The 19,412-nt window shown below is 41.8% G+C and overlaps 1 long non-coding RNA gene across 4 annotated transcripts in view; it reads right to left on the bottom strand.

Moving 5' to 3' along the window:
- Positions 1 to 19,412, bottom strand: part of LOC139082973 (uncharacterized) — a 90,779-nt gene that overhangs the window by 25,684 nt on the left and 45,683 nt on the right. Inside the window, exon 3 of one of the 4 annotated variants that reach the window (XR_011539383.1) lies at positions 8,957 to 12,900. The exons of the other annotated variants lie outside the window; for them this stretch is intronic. This is a non-coding gene — a long non-coding RNA (uncharacterized lncRNA). Of the gene's footprint in view, positions 1 to 8,956; positions 12,901 to 19,412 lie in introns of those variants that run through there. 4 annotated transcript variants of the gene reach the window in all.

Raw genomic sequence — 19,412 nt, 5'->3', positions numbered from 1 at the left:
GAGGTTTGAGTTTCAGAGCAGTCATTGACAGTCATATGACCTTGAACAAGTACCCTAACCTCTGTAACTCGGTTTCATCATTTGTAAAATGGGGATAAAACCAGTACATACCCCACAGGGTTGTTGAGTTAATATATATAAAGAGCACTTTGAAATTTGTCTGGCTCATGGAGAGCACTACCTAAGAGTTAGTTATTGTTAATATCATTAGTCTTTGTTGTCAGCAAATTAAGTCAACTTTTAAGCTACTTTGAGAAGGGAAAGTAGGAAGACAAACCATGGGGCAAGAACTACCCCCAAAACATTCCACAGAGCTGGTTCTGTGAAGTCACCAGCACGGCTGCCGAGCACTGACCCCATGGCTTGTACTGCCAAGTCTTCGGATGCTGGACCCAGCACACTGCCACAGAACAGCTGTCTCTGCTGCCACTGGAAACCGGATGCAGCTGCCATTGCTGCCGTCCCCTGGCCAGAACAGATTCTGCGTCATCTCTGCTGCTTTGAGTCACCAGCTCTTGAATCAAAGTCTAGAGAGGATGCATCTGCTTGGCTGCACCCAGTTCCCAGTTCCCAGAGGTAGAGGAGGGGACATGTATAGAGAAGGCAGACTCTACTTTAAGACAGAGGATTCAGCATATTTAGAGAGCAAATTTATACATTGGGCAACAAAAGAAAAATATAACTCATTCCTTCATGTTTTAAAAAATACAGATATGACCTGAATATGTGTTTACATGCAAAGAAAGAACAGACCAAAAGAATATACATCAGTGTTAATGATTAATTGTGAATTGACCAGTATGGCTGATTTTTATTTTTTATCTTCTGTCTCGGTAACTTTCTAAATCTTCTACGACATAGAAAAGACTTTGTCTCTTTTAAAACAAGACTGGGCCATATCAGATCTCTATTTGTGAAGATAACTGAGTCTTTCTCTTAGAGAAGGCCATGGAATGGGAAGCAGAAGACTGGATTTGGGTGGCCATTGTGAGCCTAGAGCAAAGTGTGGTAGCAAACTAGCCTACTACTCAAAGTGTGGTCCACAGACCAGCAACATCTGCTTGACTCAGAAGCATATCAGAAGCGCAGAATCAGGGGCTGGCCCCGTGGCCAAGTGGTTAAGTTCGCGCGCTCCGCTGCAGGCGGCCCAGTGTTTCGTTGGTTTGAATCCTGGACGCGGACATGGCGCTGCTCATCAAACCACGCTGAGGCGGCGTTCCACATGCCACAACTAGAAGGACCTTCAACGAAGAATATACAACTATGTACAGGGGGGGCTTTAGGGAGAAAAAGGAAAAAAATTAAAAAATTTAAAAAATAAAAAAAAAAAGAAGCGCAGAATCTCAGGCCCCCAGACCCAAGCTACTGAAAGCAAAGAAGACAGAGAAGATGAATCAAGAGGCATTCTGGAAGTATAAGCAGTAAGGCTCAACAATTGACGATGTGAAAAAAGTCGTGAACAACTACAAACCTTGGAAACACTTCCAAACGTAGAAGAAGGCAGGGTCCTTAACAGAAACGGATTACTGGAACAGGAGCCAGTTTTAAAGACAAAAGATAAACCTGGTTTTAAACATATGAGATTTGGGAACTTGAAAGATGGCCAGGTGGATATTCCCAGGCTGGGATACCTAGAACTGGGGAGCCAATAAGAAATGTCAAGATTGCAAATTTGAAAGCCATCTAAGAAAAGGAGATGATAGAAGCCATAAAAGTGGATAAGAGCATGCAAAGTAAGAGAAGAGATGCAAGCAAGATCCTTTGGTAATATTTATATTTTGGAAACAGTGGAGAAGTCAGAAAATAGGTGGCCAAAATTAAGACCATTGAGATTATAGTGGCAAAGAAAGCAAAGGACAGATGTTTCATTATTATTCAATTCTTTCCTCCTTTCATGACAACGAGGAGTGGTTTCCACAATTAGACTTACACTCAACAGGACAGTGATGGTTAATGAAGATCTTAATTCTCGAGACATAGAATGACCGAAATATTCGGAGGGGGGTGGAAGAGAAGAACACTGATACCCTGGATGTTATAGTAATAAGTTTCATATCAGAAGATACCCAAAGTTTTCTGGCTTCTTTTGTTTTTTAGGTCTTGATGAAAATTTTGCAATTTTTACAGAGTTGCAAATCAAATAAGATCAAGACTTTGTTTTATTCATTCATCCATTCAGCAAAGATTTATCTAGCACTTACTAAGAGCCAGGCACTCTTCTGGGTGTTGAGGACACAGCAGTCAACAAAACAAACAAAACCCTTCGCCCTCATGGGGCTTCCATTCTGGAGGACAAGACAGATAATAAACAAAAGAAGTAAGTAAACATATTGTAGGTCACATGGCGATAAGTGTTATAGAAGGAAAGGACGTGGTGGCGGGCTGAGAGCTGCAATTTAAAAAGAGGTGAAAGAGAAGACCCCGCTGAGAAGAGGAACAGAACTGTAGGAGGTGAGGCACACTCCTGCAGACAGCTGAGGGAAGGCCATTCCAGGGCAAGGCTGAAGCAGACCTGGTGAGGTCAAGGAGGCCAGTGTGGTGGGAGGGAGGGGTTGGGCGGGAAAAGAACACTGAGAAGGAAGGGCATTGGAGGTTTCTGAGCATATAAGTGACATTATCTAACTCGGATTTTAACAGAATCATTCTGGCTCCTATTTTAAGAACAGACGGAAGTAGGAAAACCAGATGGGTGGCTATTGTAAAAACCTGGGCAAGAATAATGATGACTTGGACCAGGTACCTTTGACAGTTTTATCTCTTCAGATAGCTACCTTTTTTTGCTTCTGGTATGTCCTACTAAAGTGAGTGGGAGGGGGGAGGAGAGACTAAATGTAGCAGGGAAAATAATGCAAAACTCTCAACTCTTCTAGTTATACAATTCTATGTATTTTCACATTTATCTTCAGCCACACAGAACAAAGTGCATGAGCAATTTAAACATTTAAATTCAATTTAAATATTTAATACATTTAAATACTTAAACTTTAATATTTGAAAATACCTTCTAAATTATTACAGCTTCAAGGAAATGTTTAAAAAAAAAAAAAAAACCTAAAAGCCATTATCACCACCATGTCAATAAATTTATATTTAGGCCAAGGTAACAATGAAAGAACCTGTTAATTTATTTTAAAGACATGAGCAATATTTTTGAAATGTGGAGTCACTAAATAATGACTAGTTCTGAAAGGTGTAGTTTTAAACTTTCCACTCTTCTAATGCTATTATTAAAACCAAAATGAAAGTGAGATCTAGAGGGTGCACACGCAGACCTGGGTCACACTGGGACATGTAGTTTGCTTTTTCTATGGATCCGAGACCAAAGGCTCTATGTGTTTGCTAAAGATTAAAAGGATAAACTGGTTATTTCTTATTTTAAAATACAAAGGCAACTAGGTCAAGTTAAACATTGAGAGAAAAGAGTTGTCAGCACTATTAATATCACCCTCCATCTGCAGAGCGGTTTACTGTTTACAAAGCACTTTCACTCACAGTGTCTCATCTGAGCCTCGCGGTAGCCCCATTACTACCAGGGTTCTTAATTTACAGGGAAGAAACTCAGACCCAGGGAGGGGAAGAGACTCCTCCACAGGCTTACCAGCCAGTGCCAGGGCTGGGGACAGAACCCTCACTTCCTAGTCCACTGCTCTTTACACTACACTCGTCTGTGTTCTTTTTCCCCTGTAGAACTGGGGACTGTTTTTCCTGTGCAGGAATTATCCAGGTCAACAAGACCAAAGGTGAACAGCAGCACCTATGGAAAGGTACCAGCTTGGGAATAAGAGTCTTATGTAAACTCTGTCGGCCCCAGTTAGAGTTACACAAACCAAGGAACAGAGATGTGTTAAGTCAGACACTGGCCCTTTAAATGCTCGCGGGCTGGTTCACCGGTTGGCCTCCCCTCCGTCTTCACTGTGCTCCTTAGGGCTTGCTTCCTCTCCTGGCCTGCTCCTGAGCACCTCCAGCAGAGGGCAGGCAGGACAGGAAGAAGAACATTAGCAACCTGTCTGATCAAAAAGTTGTCAGAAGAAAACTTAGGCCGTTATTTTAATTTAGGCTCTTGGAGTCTTTCTAGATATCAGTTATTAATGAAAACTTTGCCACCTTTGTCCTGTGTAGACCTCGAATAAACAATGCAAGAAAATGACTTCAGAACTGGAGAACAGAGTTTCGTTACTCTTCTTTATATTTCCACCACTGATTCCTCTAAATGATAAATATAAAACGTTAAATCTTTAAAAATATAACGCTTAAAAACATGTGGAGAGAGAGACGGGCAATTAACAAGAACAACCAATTCACAAAAGAGGAAATCCAACTGGCAGCGAATATGGAGAAATGTTCCATGTCACAGGCAGTTAAAGAGATAGACATTTAAAACAAGAAACCACCATGCTCCATCTGTCAAATTAGCGAATATTAAACAGTGAGAATTATTGGTAAGGGTATGGTGAGATAGGCATTTTCGTATATTTTTAGTGGAAATATAAATTGGTCCCATCTTTCTGGAGAGAAATCTAACCATATAGACGGATTAATCCTGACAGAAGAGGATCAGAGTAATTTCCTCCTGCCCGTGTTGGAACTAAAATCTGGTTCTTCTTCCTCTAATCAAGTGAACCCTTACACAGAGAAAACAGACTCATGATATATGATAGGACGAAAAGCAAGCTTTATGCCACTCCTGCCATCTGCAGACTCAGTGAGGCGGCAGGATGAGGGTCCCCACCGAAGGAGAGACGAAGGGTTCTAACTGTCTCCGCTCCAGGGAAGGCGCAGAGCACACAGGTGGTGGAGAGAATCGGAGGCACCTGGCTGCCTGTGGGTCTCCCAAGATCACAGCTCATCATGCTGACCCGCATCCCATCATGCCAGGCTGTCACAGAGAGAGCCAGAGGGCTCTGACGTTTATGGGACTATCCAGATATAGTCATGGGTCTTGTCCACAATGGCCAGGCACGCGTGGACTGGACCGCCCATGTGCCCTCAAATTATATTATTATAAGCAATGTAATTTCGCTATATTACTATATATATACTATTTATACTAATAAATATTGCTATAAGTCTTACAGGTCAAACACAATTGCCCCTAAATTCAAACTACAGGACTGTCACAGAGTTGCTTGATCTTGCTTATAACTTAACACCTACTAGCGTCAGCTAATTTAAGAGACCGTCTGATGGTGAAAAGGAGAAAGAGTCTTTTTATAATAGAAATTTGCTTGGAAGGCCTAGGCCCCACAAAAAGATTTTCCTGAGTTCTCCTAACTACACATTTATCAGAGTTTATAAAAGGGAGAAACTGGAAACAACCTAAATGTCCAGAGTATGGCATGCACCCATTAACTATTTAACAAAAATGGAAAATGCTTCTCCTAGAGTAAGAAGTCAAGATACAGAACACAGAGCTTCCTTCCAGGCTGGCTGACTCCGTCCTGTCTTTCTCACTGAACGCAGATGGAAAGTGGACAGGGCACACGAGCACTCTAAAATGAGATGGTGGCAGGCAGATCAGGAAAGCAGACGAGACCTGAAGTCCTGCCTAACCAGCTGGGAGTTTCCCATTTTCTTTCCCCTCCAGTATCTCCTAGCCTGGGCTCAGGATGCCCAAAACCCAAAGTGGAAACCAGGCATGGCAAGAGAGAGCTCCAGAAGAGCCTCTGGTTCTGGCCCAAGAAGCAGGAAAGTTAGCCCCTGATGCTCAGAGAAAACAGAAAAAATCACCAATTTTTTCTTAACCTTCCCCCCCCCCCTTCTCTTATTTCTTTTGTGCCTCAGCCTGCAGGCACTCCAGGAGGACCAGTGGCGGCAGCCACCACAGTGGTGGGAGCACGGGGCCACAGTGCCTAAAACTCTGAGGGAGGGGACATTTAGTGAGAAGAGAAACCAGCATGAGGTTTCCGGGAGGGGAACCACTGTCAGAACTGGAACAGTGGACACGATGTGGTCAAACCGTCTGAGAGAGACGCCACATGGGCTGTCACAGCCAGCTGGAAATGGAGGTCTAGAACTCAGAGCACAGGCCTGGGTTAGAATTATTCCACGAATCGTTTTTTAAAGCTAAATGCTCTTGATGTTTTCTGCTTATTACTGAGTAACTGCTGATTACCGAGATTTGCTTGCACCATTCTTTAGTATCTCCTTCCCTGAAGAACCGAATGATAAGACCAATTATTACAATTCGAAAGAGGGAGTCTATCTTATCACTGGAAAAAAGTAAATAGGAGTTTATTTGGTCCTAGGATCTGGGCCCTGGCTCCTAAACTAGGGGTCTTTAGACTCTGCTTGCTTGCTCCTTAAAATAATTTTTAAAAACTATATTCCCTCACACGTTTTTAAATTTGTATCTAAACTTTTTCATCAAAAATTTAAAGAGTGGCAAAGGATGTGATTTCTGCACTATTGACATGTTTAAACTTAAACTATTACATCATTCGGATCTCATCAAGGAATGTAAAAACCACAGAGGTTTGATTCCCACGTCATTTAAAAACAAAATACAAACTCTTTTTTAACTGTCAGAAATTTCACGTCATTTCTTTTCCTCCTTGAATTCATATTTCCATTCCATTTTCCCCACAAAATTTTATCCTAATATGCCATATTTTGATGCTTGAAAATCTTTGATCGCTCTATAGTAATTCTTTGCAGTAAAAATACACATATAAATTGAAATATTCTTGGTTCTATAATGCTGTGTTATTTTTTCTTCTGTACTGAGTTCCCATTATAGTTCTCAAATAGACAAAATTGATCAAACAACATAAATGACACATTTAAATAAATATTAAATACAGAAGGTTAAACTTTTATTGTAAATCCATCATTTAATGAGATGATGGGGGCTTTGCTTCCAATTAGCTTATGTATCTGCGGGTTAATATTACTAATTGCCAGAATTATGTTTTTACTCTCTTTTTTAATGTCAGCTCTGAAAAAACTTAGTCACATGCATGAGAATACGGGACTGAAAGGAGTTTTATTACAGCAATGACCTACCATTATTTGAACCCCCTCAGAATTATAGAACTAAAATCACATAGTAATGAATCATTAAAACGTATTTTTTAATGAGTCACCGACTAACCACTCGCCTGGTTCCTCCTTCAATTTTGTTGAAAGTAAAGAAGTGAAAACCTCCTCAGTTTCAAAAAAATTATTATAATTTTTCCCCCTTGTCACCGTCCACACCAGTAATCTGAATTGCCTTCTGGTCTGGAACTTCCGAGGTTCTGCCACCCAAGGGCAACGGCAACGTGCTGCTGGAACATCTGGAGAGGGAGAAAGGCCTCGCTTTCATAACGCGGGAGGAGGAGGGGAGGGGATCCTGGAAGGGGAGAAAGAAAAAGCAGCACACCTCAAGGTGTCTTCAGGCAGATCAGTTTTAACGAAGGAAGTCGCAGACCCAGGAACCTAGGAACTGGATTCTATCCAGTAAATCTATCTTTAGGCCCTCATGCCCTGGAGAAATCTTTGTGCACCCCCCCATTGGTTTAAACTAACTAGCATTTCCTTTCTTGCATCATGGCCCATTGTGGGGGGAAAAAAACAGTTAGAAAAGAAAAAACAAACCCGAGAGCATTTTTTGAGAGTTGAAGGAAAAAAACCAGTGTGATTCCTAGGGATCAGGAAAATTCCTCAGGGGAGAGGAGGAGCAGGGGGGAGGAAGGAGTTGCTGGTGCCCATGAGTTGGGTAGGTCAAGGACCACTTCCCTCCCTCCCTGAAAAGTGGTAGAACCTGGAGGTAAGGCCTCGCCCTCCGGAGTCAGCACCCTGAGATTGCATTTCATTGATTCAACAAACATTTTGGGGGTACTGTCTAGGTCAGCGTCTTGTCTTTATGCTCCTTGTCTTTAAGGAACTTACACCAGCTGAGCAGGACCCGGGTTCTCCAGGAGGTTCTCTAGCCAGCCAGCCCCCCTCCCTGCCCCCACCAAATACTTCTGCAGGTCCTGGGATTTCTCGTCATAACCCTGTTCTCTCTTCTACCACCACCAACAGCTTATGTGTACCTCATTTCCCCCAGACGTTACTCCATGCTTTCTAGTGCAGAGTGGGCCACGCCATAGTGGGTGCTGCCAGTGGATTATGGGGTCCTGTAAAGTGACTTCCAGGAAAATAAAGCTGGTAAAAAGTGTCCTCGTCCTTGACCCCATTCCAATGGTACAAACCAACCAACTACTCAACCAACTCCTCACCCACTTCATTTGCTCTTTTCATGACTCAGGCATTCTACCAAAGGAGTGATTATTCTAGTGACAGGATTTGAGAAGGTAGAAGAAATACTGTCTCTTACAGGCTTACAGGGACACCCAAGATAGTTTGTCCTTCAGCCCCTCAATAATTCAGGGGACAGCTGAGACCTAAGCATTACGAGGGGCCTCAGTTCAGATATCTCTAGGCAACCAGAAGCTTCTTCCAGTGTGCTGTACAAATATTACTCTATTTTTATGTGTGCTCTGGTGTCAAATATGTTGGGAAGCACTGTAAATTAATTTATCAAAGTATCAACTAATAAGATCGGAACGGAAGTCCAAATGCACTGCCTGGGAGCTACATCTGTCCTGCAGACATCTTTGGTTTGGCAGACACAGTGTTGACGATTAAAAAACAATTTATTTGCAACATTAAAAAATTTCGCATGAAAATCTAGATATCTAGCTTCTCGTGAAAAATTGACACCAAGCTGCAGTCTCATGTTGCAGCAGGCAGCTGGCCCTGAGCAAGAGCTGCCCCCTCCAGACAGGGTATGCCCTTCCATGTTATCGGCTGCCTTCTTTCACCTACACGACTTGCACGCCCACCCCATTTCCACCATCACTTGAGTTTCTCTCTACTGCACTAGGCGATAGTCCACCCTTGTGCCAACTTCACACTTAGCATGCACGCACACATGCACGTACACGACCCCTGCTGTCTCAGTCACAATATCCGCAAAAGCAGAACTTACTAATGCAATTTAATTATTTTTATTCTAAAAATAATACGTATGTATCACAGAAAATTTAGAAAATGAAAAAGATGAAAGGAAAATTGTTAAACCACCAGTGATCTTGCCACCCTGAGATAATCAGCATTAATATCTCAGAACGCATTTTTCTGATTTTTTCTATTGTTCCGTACAAGGAAAGCTACACTGATAAAGATGTAATTCTGAGTGGGCTTATATTTTTGTGGACTTCAAAGCCGTTATTAATTTCCTTTGTGCTTAAAACCACAGGATTTGGTTGGTGACCATGATTTGCTATAAATAAAAATCATCTACTTGTAATTTTATCGTTCAATACAATATCACATACATTGAACCTTATATAATATTTTAATTTATGTAGCACTCATTCCATGCATTAACCTTGTATCACATTTGTAACTTATCTGAAATTGAGCTGAGCTTCTCAGAGGGCATATTATAAAGCTTCAGAGCTTAGATGCTAAAATTGATCACTTGGTTCTGGTAGAGACCAGCATGCTATCACTTTTGCTTTCAGTAGCTCAGATGTCTACTATAGCCGATTTCAGATCATCGTCAACTGGATGTGGTCTGTTGACATGGTACACGGTAGTTGTACCACGCCATTTGTCTGTGTGTGTATGACAAAAATTCTTGAGAGATAGCTGGTTAGATGATGAGAGGAAGGACCAACACCCCTGCCGTCCACCCCTCGGACATCCAGGAACTACATCAGCCCCTAGACTTCAAGGAGGAAAGGGAAATCCAAAGCGGCTGAGATAAGTTTCTGTCACCTCTCATTCTTGCCTTCCTACTGGGGCTTATGTAGAAATTAACTCCATAGAAGGGCAGGCATATAGAAAAATAAGGAAATATTTCCTGGATGCCCAAGTTTATGAAAATCCTTGCTTTGCCTGTTGTTTCTCCTTATGAAAGTGTACTGTTTTAGGACTTTCATTTTGCACGGAATTACACTGTAAACATACAAGTAAAATTGCTAGTCACTTTACAGGAGTGGTTGAAGAGGTGGGAACAGGAGTTGTCTCTTCTGTTTTAACTGGGGCTGATAAGGCTTCAGAGATTTAAGATGCCAGTGATAACTGCATCTTGAGAGAGGGAAATGGTGAATTTATGAAATTATGGCGGGGGGAGAGGCTTCCTTTTCTTTCCAAGTAAAATAGAACATCAGGAAATGTTTTTGCTTTAATGTGGTTTCTTTCAGTCAAGTGGAAAATAAGGTTTACTGTGAGATTTTTGTACTGTTTTGGGCCTTTCTGTTGTAGGTCGGAACAGCTTCAATAGCATGAAAAATAATTTGAACCAATAACTGTCGTAATGAATCCCATTCTCAAGTTGCTCCATGTTGAATTTTTCTTTCTCGGGTTAGTTATGCACTGGTTATTTTAACATACATTTACAGAATGCCTACTCTGTGCCGCACTATGCTAAGTGCTGAGGGAAAAACATGAACGAGACACCGTCCTTTTCCTGCAGGAGGTCTCGGTGTAGAGAAAGAGACAACTGCACTACAGGGTCACCATGAAGTGTGATTCAGAGTAGAATGAAGTATGCGGTAGGGTGCGTGTGGGAACGTACTGGCATAACACCCAACTGGAACGGTGATTACAGGTGAAGAAAGGACATGGTGGCTGAGTCCTAAACGATCAGCGAGAGCTTCCCAGATGAACAAGTGAGGAAAGCCATCACAAGCAAGCGGAGCAGCACGTGCAGAGAAGAGTGGTGAGAAAGCAAAGCGAATTCAGGGAACTAAAATTTGCTTCAGCGTGACCAAGAAGTTAAGCTGGAGTGAGGAAGAGCATGCTGGCAGATAAGGCTGAACAGAAGGGCAGATGTCAGATCATAAAGAAACTTGTAGGTCGTGCTGAAGGTTTGAATTTTATTCTCAAGGCAATGGGAATGCATTGAAGCCTTTTTAACAGAAAAGGGCCACGATCAGATTTGTGTTTTAGTAGGTCAGATTGTTGGCAGAATGGAGGATCAATATTTGAAAGAGGGAGAACCGTTGGGAGCTGGTGCAGTCACCCATGTAAGAAATGAGAACAGTGTGAGCCTAGCTAGTGACTGTGAAGATAAAGAGGATGCAACTGAAGATATTTAGGACATAGAGTCAGTAAGACCTGACAACTTCATGGATGTGAGAAATGAAGAACTTTCTAGTCATGGTCATTATAGACACTTGTGAAAATGTTTGATCTCCTCTTATCGGTGTAAAATTCAGATGAAAACAAATAATACTCATTCTTATTCTGAGTCCTAAAATTTTACGTTGAAATTTTTTCACCCTCTTGAATGAAAAAGATTCTGATGGTCTCGTCTCAAGACTCAGCACATCTTTTTCCGAATCATAAAACCACTACGTATTAAGAAGGTGACAAAAAAATGGGGATGTGGTTCTTCAGAATTGCAGCAATTTCACGTCTCTTGTCACCACAATCTACTACACCTGTTCATACACCCACCTCCTGTCATTATTAATAGCCTTTTGCTTTCTCAATTTTCCATTCAAATCTAATTTTTAAAAAATAAGTTGACCACCAAATTGAGTGAGTCACTTTTAAAGTCATTCTTATGGTTAGTGGAGTTTCGGTTCTCAAATTTGTTTTAAAGAATAAGAGTTATCCTAAATGTTTAAAAAATGTGGTTGAGTAATACCATCAGTTTTCTTAAATGTACCAGAAGAAGACAAGAGAATTGTAATGCAATATGAATTTTAAATTTAAGACTCAAGTCATGTACTATGATAGGTGTGATTTGAAGGAAAATGTACTCATTTATGTCAACTTGCATAAATTTGAATCAAATGGAAAAGGCACTGCTCAACAGACTTTACAGATTCAAGTTATAAAACAATACCGCATTAGTTAGAAACTTTGCAAGCTTATTGAATAAGCTCATTATCATATGAAAAATATTAGCATGCTGTTAACTTGAACTATTTTTTCTCCATATGTTCTTGAATTTAACATTAAATTGCTGTTGTTATAATATTTAGAACTCTATTACCAGTGGCGCTTAATGGTAGAACTAAGGAATTATGGGAAATAGAGTTTGAGAAGTTCCTGACTCCACTAACAATCCATAAGAGACTTAAAAGGTTCACGACAGAAATTTGGGCCTTGCTTTACACAATAGACGAGTTCTTGTAACTTGAATTTACAGAAGAAACCATTAAGATTATCTTGCTCGACTCCCTAATATCAGGGAACTATAAGACCAGAGCATCATCTGATACAACCAAGGAGACAAAACTGGTTGGTAACAGCCCTAAAATCTAGACCAGAGCTCTTCCCAAGCATCCACACCTGTCTTTTCCATGACCTTATCGCCAACTTAGTTGAACCAGAGAAGCTTCAACCAGAGAAGGAACTCTTTTTTATAAAGTTAATAGGCAGCCTCAAAATTACACTGCATTTTACATAAATTCTGATTTCCATATCTCTTTTTCATTATGTTTAAAGGAAAGCATATTCAAATAACTACATCCGTCGAATTTGAACTGGAAGAAGGCTGGAGGTTGTGTGGCTACATAGCCCAAATTAGTCAAAAGAGTGAAATTTTTAAAAATGTAGAAGAATTTTTTCTTTGCAGTAAACACAGCAATGAGACCAAGCTGACCACATCCTCCTCACAGAGGCTAGAGACTCTGTTTTAATAACTGGATGTGGATGATAGATAATGAGCACATCATACATCTAAGCTGAGTTGTTCCATCTCACCCTACATCCATGGGGTCTAAAGCCCAGCCAGCTGCTACCTAAACTTGTGATTTTCAGAAGTTCTAATTATGGTGTTCCTGTAATTGAGAAAAATCTCTAGAAAAGAGAAAGTGGGGGCCTGGCAGGAAACTGCATCAGAGTCTTTCAATGGAGCCCCAAACAGGAACATTCTCTGTCCTTCTACCTCCCCGTCTCTCGTATCATCAGGAGCTGTGAAAAGAAATGGGGAGATAGTCATCCTAAGGACACACATATAAGAGTCTTTGAATTTATTGAGAATCTTGGTTTTCATAGGCAATATTCAATTGTAATTATCTGATTCCCAGCCATTAAATGCCTTTTCGCAAATTTGTGTTGAGAGTACTTACAACCTAGGAACACTCAGCGGCATTCATTTTCATACGGGCTGGGTGGGGCCCTGTGCCAAAGGAAGTTCAAAGCAATAAAACAATTACTCAGGCCCTTGTGGCTGAGCCATTATTATCGAAGAATCAGGCTGTTCACTGAAGAACTTACTCTCTGAATCTTAGTCATATACTGACAACCCCTTTCACGAAGTGATGGCTACTCCTAGTCAATAAGGGAAGGGAACTGACATTTGAGCACCTGCAATGTGTTTTACACGTTTCCGCATTCTGACAACAGCCCTGTGAGAAATGTATTACCCCACTTCACAAATGAAGGAACAAATTCTGAGAAATGAAGAAGGTTGCTCAAGGTCATATAGTCAGAAGACTGGCCTTTCTGAAGCCAAAGTTCAAGTCCATTCCACCAGGCTTTGCTCTTTCCCCAATCTAAGAAGAGACGAAGGACCCCAAACTCGACATTCAGAGTATAAATATATTATAAAATCCAACGTATGAAGAGTTGGCCTTGCTATGATGCCATATGATGCCTCTGTGCATTTATTTTATCTGCCAAATCTGCTGGCTATCCTTTACTTCAAAGAGCCAGAAAGTATCTCTACGATCAACTAACTGTAGGGTGGGTGTTTAAGAAATGCAGTTTGATGGTGACCGTGGGAAAATGTGCTTCACAGCCATCAAACCAGACCGGATCCCAGTTTCACTGCACTGAGATTGTCAGGTGCCAAAAGAAGTGATGACAGGGGGCCAAGACAGATGTTATGACAAATTAACAAGGGAGGCAGCAGGCCAGGAAAGAGTCATAAAGTGTTTGAAGTCTACACTGAAGTATAATTTCAAGTCATCGAACATCACTGACTGAAAGAGGCTGTCACAAACTTAACCTAGTTTTGACTGAAAGAGCCACAGACAAGACAGCTGAGCTCCCAGCAGGATCTGGTCTTGCCATCAGTAGCTTCAGTGCTGTCTCCCTAAGCATTTGGGCTGGCTTTCACACGCAACAGAATTGTGTAAGACGGAACACTAAGTCATGGCCAGCTTGCCAGAGGCGGTCAAGTGTGTTCTACATTTAGAAGAAGAGGAAGTATTTCCAGGCCCTTGCCCCCTTAAAAAGCCATGGGACAACCTAGGGTCAATCAGAACGACAATGTCTTGGTTTTACTCACTCTACGTACGTATAGAAACTGTCTCTAGCACTATATTGCCACATTTTTATATTATTCAACTTGGAAAAGTATCAGTGGCAGAGTATTTTCATCATATTCACAAAGGTGACTAATAAATACCTGCCAACTGCAATGATTCACACACGTTAGGGTATATTTTATCAGCACGAATTATCTCCCAACTATTCTGATAGCGAAATGCAATGCATGATGTATTGAAGGGGCCAAGGAATAAGTGTGTTAAAATATAAATATGTAAAAACAGAAAGGTTTTTTACCAAAACCAAAGGACATACAAACAGCAGTTTAAAATGTGGACAAAAAAAATAAAGCTCCCCATCACACTGATAACCAAAGATGTGCAAAATAAAACTGCAATGAGTTCATTTTTTGCCTCTAATATTAAAAAATTACAATAGGCAATGCAATAAACGGTATGGGGAGATGGGCTTTCTCATGCTCAGCTGATCAAAATATAAACTGCTACGGGCTCTCTGGAAAGTAATTTACCAGTATATTTCAAAAGCCTTAAAATGTTCATATGCCTCTGAAAGTCCAGTGGGATCAGAAGCTCTGGGAGTGGGGCCAAGCAATCTGTGGTTTAACAAGCCAGCCAAGCGATTGTGATGCACATTTAAGGTTGAGAACCACTGCCCTAGGGATTCTAACCCGCTGCCAGGGCTTAACGACCATCTGCCGGCGGATGAGTCCTAAATCTACATCTGTGCCTCAGACGTCTTTTCTGAGTTTCAGGCCTATATAACCAACTACCCCCTTGACATTCCCTTTTTGATATCTCACAGACACTTCAAAATAAACATGTTTAACACTGCGTTCAGATACTTCTCCTAAAAATATTCTCTACCTCCAGCGGTCCCAATCTCTACAAATGGCACCATCATTTCTACTCAAGCCAGAAACCTAAGTGTCATCCTTGTCTCTCCCCACTCTCTTCCACATCGTCCCCATATCCAATCAAGCACTATTTCCTAAAGGTATAAGATATTGGTGTGGACTGAATTGCGTTCCCTAAAATTCATATGCTGAGGCCCTAACCCCCAGGGTGACTGTATCTAGAGCATGGGGCTTTAGGAGGTAACTAAAGTTAAGTGAGGTCATTATATATTTTATTATGGCAGTCTGAGCAGACGAAGACAGAAATGTACAAACCGTCTGTTTCCTTTTATCGCCACTGCTGCCATCCTTGTACAGACTACCATCATCTCTTGCAGGGACTACTGCAATATCCTTCTGTCAGTCTTCCCTCTCCATCAGTCTCACCTTCTTCAAACCATCCTCTATACTCAGCTAAAGGAATATCATTAAGTTGGGTTTCTATTTAAAATCCTTCAGTGGCTTTCTGTTATCTTTCAAATAATGCCCCAAAACTTAACATAGCTACATCAGGATGATATAAATTAACTGATGGACTCCAACACTACCCCAATATACTGAGCCCTTGTCTCTCCTCCTCTAGATACTTGCTGCCCTCAGCCTTTGCACTGCCTTGCACCCTCCTGGTCAGCCTGCTCTTAAGTGTCACTGTCTGGCCACGCTGGAAAATAGCCAGCTGCTCCCCACAGCCCACTGGGGATCACCTTTATCGGGGAGGCTGTGCTCAGGTCCTTCTCGCAGGCACCCTATGCAGACCCATTACAGTCATGCGTCACTTAACGACGGGGATACATTCTGAGAAACGGTGGTTAGGTGATCCCGTCGTTGTGTGAACATCATAGAGTGTACTTACACAAACCTAGATAGTATGGCCCCACTACACACCTAGGCCACATGGTACTAATTTCATGGGACCTCCATCATATACGAGGTCAGTTGTTGGCCAAAACGTCATTACGTAGTGCATGACCATACTAACCCTGCCCCAATTTTTCTAACGCCCAGCCTGTTACTTTTTTGGTTTAGACTTAAAAGCCACAAAAATTTGAAGTTTCCGTTATTGGTTTTCTTTGGGGCACCCCCTCGACTTCTTGAGGGAATGCCTCTTGGCTCACAGCCCAAGAGGTGGAGGGTTGAAGGTTAATATAGCACTGGCATTAAAAATACGTCAATTAATCCTTCACAAATTACCCCAGTGCAGTGGCTAGAAAGTCTTGTACTATTTGGCCTGTATGACTAGCTCCCCGGTCTCTCCAGCTTTGTTGGGAAATATCATGCTGACTTTTAGTTTCTCACATAGACCAGGCCCGCTCCCACCTTTCGCCCTTTGTACATAGTGACCCATCTACTAGCCTCCTTTTTTTTGCCCTTCCCTTTGCCTATTCACCTTTCACGTCTCAATTTAAACATCATTTTCTTAGGAAGGACATCTTTAACCACTTTTATACAGTGTTAGGTCTCCTGTCAGACATTCCCAGCATACTTAGAATTTCTTTCAACTTGTAATTTACGCACTCATAATTACTTACGATTATTTGTTTAGTGCCTATCGTCCCTGCTAGGCTATAAATGCCATGTGTCTGTTTTCTCTAACGCAATCTCAGTATCCTGAACATGCTAAGTGTTCAGTGCATATCTATGACTGACCCACTGACAGAGTTAAATCATTATAGGGTAGACTTCAGAATTAGGGATCTGGTACCATATCTGTTTATTTACAGTATGCTGAGATTGCAAACCATGTTAGTTTTTTAAAAAAGTGTTCCATTTACAACTACTTTTCTTACTGAATCAGGATTTTAGCAACACAAATTTGGAAAGAAATTTGTTTCCTTATATACAACCATCGTCCATATACCCTAGTTTAAAAGTTTTCTTTCTTTCTTTCTTTCTTTCTTTTTTTTTTTTTGCTGAGGAAGATTTGCCCTAATATCCATGCCAATCTTCCTCTATACTTTAGTATGTGGGCCGCCAGCACAGCATGGCCACTAACCGAGCACTGTAGGTCTGAGCCGAGGAACCGGACCTGGGCTGCCAAAGCAGAGCATGCTGAACGTAACCAGTAGGCCACTGGTGCTGGCCCTAAAATTTTTATTTCTATCAAAATAGCCTTATTGTTCTCATGAAACCTAGGCAACAACTTTAGAATTAATAAATGGTATATATTTGAATTCGATCAAGTATAGTTACATTTCTGAAATACTATTTCTGCATAAGATTTCACGTGAAAAGAGAGCTTGAAAGCCACTCGTAAACAATGGCTTTAAGTCCTAGAGAAGAAACAAAACTTTTATAATAAATTGGAAGGAGAGTTTAGAGTTCTCTTTACACAGACTGTGAGACATCTGCAACAACCGCATTATTTTACTCTACCTAGTTTGTGGCCAATTGAAACATTTACAATAACACTTGTAGTTTTGATTTGTATTCTCTTCTCTTATGCTTTTCCTACGTAATTTTTCCTTCCCTAATTTACACAGTAAGATATATTTGCCAGTGGGCTGGAGGAAAGGGAAGGCAGGATTGAGAGAGAAGGGAAGGAGAGCCGTAAGAAAGAGCTGGATCTGGGGCCGGCCCAGTGGCACAGCAGTTAAGTGCACACATTCCGCTTTGGCGGGGTTCGCCGGTTCAGATCCCGGGTGCGGACATGGCACCGCTTGGCAAGCCATGCTGTGGTAGGCGTCCCACATATAAAGTAGAGGAAAATGGGCACGGATATTAGCTCAGGACCAGTCTTCCTCAGCAAAAAGAGGAGGATTGGCAGCAGATGTTAGCTCAGGGCTAATCTTCCTCAAAAAATAAATACATAAACAGAAAAACAAGGAAAAAGAGCTGGATCTTAGGCATCTCCTAGGCAACCCATAACTCTGATTATCTTACCACGAATCTTCTTGCTTTTCCTCTTATACAACCCAGCAGAAAATACAAAATATATTTGACTCCATGGCATATTGGGAATGACACCAATAGATGTATTTTCTTTTCAGGACAATCATGGTTCCACCACATTAAAGAAATAATTTAGCTACAGTGGTGATTCTAAGAGGTCCACTCAACAGAGAGTCCACCCCATTAACCAACCTCCAGACCTGAGTCATCAATCCATTACAAGCTGCTAACAATATCTCATCCTCACTTGGCTGTCAAACCCAACACGTCTCAAATGGAACTCATCATTTCCCCCGTAAACTGGTTTATCTTCTCGATTTCCCTGTTTCAACCAGTGCTACAATCATAATCCTAGTCACCCAAATTTACAACCTAGGAGCCACCTGTAAGCTCTCTCCTTTCTCATTGTCTGCAGTACAGGGAAGAGGGGTGGAGCCAGGATCTGCTCTCTAGCCTAACCACTCAAGTGGGTTGAGCACTGACATCAGAGAGTTGTCAAGGTGTATCCAGATGCCTTGTTGCATTTGTTAAAAATGCAGACTTCCAGCCACACCTCAGACCCACTGAATCAGGGTTGGGCTGGGGAAATCTGCATTTTAAATTAGCTCTCCACGGAACTTCTTAGGCCAACTAAATACAACCAACGCTTTAAAGGAAATGACCCACTTACAGAAAGACACACTGTGGAGGAGCAGCTGGGTGAGTAAGGCATCCTGTGCAAAGGGCACAAGAGGAAGTAATGGAGTCCCAAGCAGGTGGGTGGAACAAAGAGACAGAAAAACGAGAGTAAACAGTATGTAAGAGTTCCATGCTTCTGAAGCCACCATTTAGACCTGTTTATGAACAGCCTTTGCCAGGATAGGGCACGAGGGACTCCAGTTCACCCAAAAGAGGACCAACCACAACAAGTCATCCCAGAGACTAGTTGAGAATTAAAGCACACAGGGGAGGAGGAGTAACAAGGTGCTATTTCAGGGTTATCACTGGCCCATAGGATAACAGCTCCATTTGACAATAAAGAGACTGAGAGAATAATACAGGAGGCTGGAAAGAGGTTGGGAAGAGTTTGGGAGGAGGCTGGGAGGAATGACGGGCTTTATCTGTGTCAGCCACAATTTGGTTGCCAATAAAGGAAGCCCTTCTAGCTAATTTAAACTCAAAGGGATTTAATATAACAATTTAGGTGCTTACAAAATCGTTAGGAAGTCTGGGGAAACAGGCTCCAGGCTGAGCTTCCAGGAATGATGGCCAGATGTGCCAACCAAAGGAGCTATGGCCTATGTCATGGCCAGAAAACTGGGGAATAGGGAAATGGCAACCCCAGCTACTGGCTCCAGGCACACTGCCTCACTCCAGATTCACGCCGTCTTTGAAATGGATGTCCCTGGCACCCACACAAGTAGGTACC

This window comes from Equus przewalskii, chromosome 4 (genome assembly GCF_037783145.1).
Source record: "Equus przewalskii isolate Varuska chromosome 4, EquPr2, whole genome shotgun sequence".
NCBI lineage: Eukaryota > Metazoa > Chordata > Mammalia > Perissodactyla > Equidae > Equus > Equus przewalskii.
The sequence above is the reverse complement of the archived record's forward strand: the minus strand, read 5'-3'. Positions and strand labels throughout refer to the sequence as shown.